Consider the following 3,322-nt stretch of genomic DNA (forward strand, 5'->3'; position numbering starts at 1 on the left):
TATATATATGTATATATATGTATATATATATATATATATGTATATATATATATATATACATACATACATATATATATACATACATATATATATATAGGTGTGTGTGTATGCATATATATATATACATGCGTACATATGTGCATACATACATACATACATACACACACGTGTCTGTGTTTGTGTTTATTGTGTAAACAGGAAGGATAAGCTGTAAATGGTGGCAGATGCAATTGCGATCAAGCAACATTCATGTATAAGAGGAGTTAAGCGGAAGCCATACTGATTAATATGCTTGTATCGTCATTATTATTATCATCATCATCGTTATTGTTATTATTATTTTCAGTATCATCATCTTTCAATTCTGTTTCCATTTCTTGCCGAGCGTCTTCCTGACACCTTGGGCCGAGAAACGCACTGTATACATTAGCAGGCCTATCATTATTATTATTATTATTATTAATATCATTATTATTATTATTATTATTATTATTATTATTGTCATTGAGTGAGAGAGCAGTGCATGCCATCAAATATATGTAGCCCATTATACCCATCATGACGACTCGTCTGATAAGGGTACACCAGCCACATGCATCACGACCATATGTCCGTGACATAGTGATCTCATATGAAAATAAACAGCGCATGACCTCGGAGATGGGGCCTAGTTAGAATTTTCTCCAGGTCGAGTAGCTCATCCTGCTCAAAAGGTCCCTAAATAAGGTTTGTTTAAGGATGTTGAGCAAAACACCCATGTTTTGAAAGGTGAATTATTCAAACCTCAAAGAATTCCTCTCAACAAATTGCTATGACGCTCGCTCACTACTTCTGCTCATGATCAGAGATGCATATATTGTCAACCACTCATGGACCTGCTCAAAAAATATGAGCCGATAGAATGAGTACCAAGTTTGCAAATCAAGTACTGAGATCGATGAATTCGAATGAAACTGTTTTCAAAGCGATGCCCCAGCTTGTGTGTAATCTAATGACAGAAGCACGTAAAAGATGAAAGCATTTTTACTTTCTTCGTATTTTACCCCTGACTCGGTTACACGGTAGTCTATTTAGAAGCTAGATCAAGTTTTGTGAAAGCATATATTCACTATTTGGTATTAATAACGAGTAGCTTTATATGGTAATGCTACAACTGTATCTCTAAGCTATTATTTCAACTGATATATTGAATTTCTTCGGCAACACTGTTAATAAAATTGGAAGGATACAGATAGGAATAGCATAGTATCTGCGCAAGGATGATAACTCAAATTCGTGTATCGTTCCATATTTTGTAAGATGCGACGGGCTGGAAGATCGTGTGCACGTCAGAGAAAATAGTTGTCGGCTTTTTGTCCCTCTTTACGTTCTGAGTTCAAATTCCGCCGGGGTCAACTTTTGTATTTCCTCTTTTATATATATATTCATAAACTTTGTTTATTTACTGTATTCTTTTCAATTCTTCTATCTTTTACTCTTTTCTTGTTCCAGTCATTTTGACTGCGGCCACGCTGGGATATAGCTTTCAAAAAATTGTAGTTGAAAGAATGGACCCGGCTATTTATTTTTGCTACACATGGTACTTATTCTGTCGGACTCATTTGCCCAACTACTATGTTATGGGAGACGTAAACACATCCATATTGGTCGTGAAGCGGGGGTGGGAGACAGACAGACACACACACACACGGGTTTCTTTGGGTTTTCGCTTACCAAATTTCCTGACAAGGCTTTGGTTGCCCCGATGCTGTAGTAGAAAACACCTTGTCGAGATCCCACGCAGTAGGACTGAACCGGTACTGTGTGGTTAGGAAGAAGGCTTCTTATCACAAAGCTGCTCCTGCGGCTATTCTATTATTAAAAATAAATTGCTATATCTACTTTATACTTCTTACCCTTCCAGGCGACATTTTGTAACTCTTTCTGCGTATGATACCAAACCCTTAATTATGTATAAAAATGTATTTCAATATTTATGTTTACAATGGCGGCGAGCTGGAAAAATCGTCGTCGGCATGCTGGGTAAAATGAATAACTTTTGCACACTGGGGTCGCAATTCTTGTCAGTGTAACTGGCTTATCCTCTTCCTTGAACATGCTGGCCTTGTGCCAAAAATATTTCTTGTATTCAAAGCGTCGGGTAGGTGGAATCGTTAGCAAGTCAGGCGAAATATTTAGTGTCATTTCTTCCGTCTTGACGTTTTGTGCTCAAATGCCATGTGTATCGATTTTGCTTTTCATTTTGGGGGGTCGATAAAATAAGTACCATTCGAGCACTGGGGTCGATGTAATCGCCTAATCCCCTCCACCTAAATTGCTGTCCTTGAGCCAAAATTTAAAATTTGTACTTACGTGTATAGTAATGCGGCGAGCTGGTAGAATCGTTAAGTCACCAGGCAGCATTTCGTCTGTCTTTTCGTTCTGAGTTCAAATTCTGTAGAGTCCTGTTTTGCCTTTCTTCCCTTAGGGAGCGACGATATGAGTAGCATTTGAGTATTGGGGTCGAATAAGTCGACTTGAAACCTTACCCGAACCTGCAAGCGTTTGGTTGTTGAACATGTTCGAAAAGTTCTCTTTCTGTCTACTATTTAGCACTCCCTAGCTCTACAACGCAGTTCCTATTAATATAGTCATAATAGACTTAATCGCTTGTCAGAGAATTATAAACTTGTATTTATATAGAGAATGTATTTGTAAGAAGAACTTTACATTTAAAAATCTATCCAGACTCTTCGTTTAGCTGTTTGGTATAACTTCTAGAGCTGAACATTTGACATACAACGGATTTAAGTTCTGCATAAAACCAAGATATGTGTGCTTAGATTTATATAATCCTTGTGTACCTGAATACGAAGTGGATAACTATTGTCTTCTGTTATAATCCCGAGAGAGAAAAGAACGAAAGCCACTAATACGTTTAAAGCTGAGAGTTTTCGGATTGTTTTATTTTATTTTATTTTATTAATTATACATTAATTTTAAGAGGCAATAAAACGGTCGAATTTTTATTACACTTAAAACAAAAGCTCATAACTTATTGACTTTTGCATTGTTTCAGATATTCCAAACTATAAGATGATATTTGAGTGTACATAATTAGTAGCAACACGTGCAAATTACGTGTTTGCTTGCCTCAGTGTATGCATGCATGTGTGTGTAGGTGTATACTTATAGATATCCGTACGTATGAGTGTGTTTATTCATATGTACATAATTAATATGAAAATTTGCAGACGAAGTTAATTGAAAGCAACTCGCGTCTTATATATTAAAACAAAAACACAATTATATATATATACATATATATATATATATATATATA

The 3,322-nt window shown here is 35.9% G+C and overlaps 1 long non-coding RNA gene and 1 other non-coding gene across 3 annotated transcripts in view; both read left to right on the forward strand.

Annotated features, from left to right (window-relative positions):
* The window catches only part of LOC128250446 (uncharacterized), a 613,350-nt gene that overhangs the window by 460,020 nt on the left and 150,008 nt on the right, over nucleotides 1–3,322 (forward strand). The window lies entirely within an intron of this gene.
* Nucleotides 1,189–1,295, forward strand: LOC128250495 (U6 spliceosomal RNA). The gene has a single exon (XR_008266511.1). It is a non-coding gene; the product is annotated as a U6 spliceosomal RNA (small nuclear RNA).

This window comes from Octopus bimaculoides, chromosome 21 (assembly GCF_001194135.2).
Source record: "Octopus bimaculoides isolate UCB-OBI-ISO-001 chromosome 21, ASM119413v2, whole genome shotgun sequence".
Lineage (NCBI taxonomy): Eukaryota > Metazoa > Mollusca > Cephalopoda > Octopoda > Octopodidae > Octopus > Octopus bimaculoides.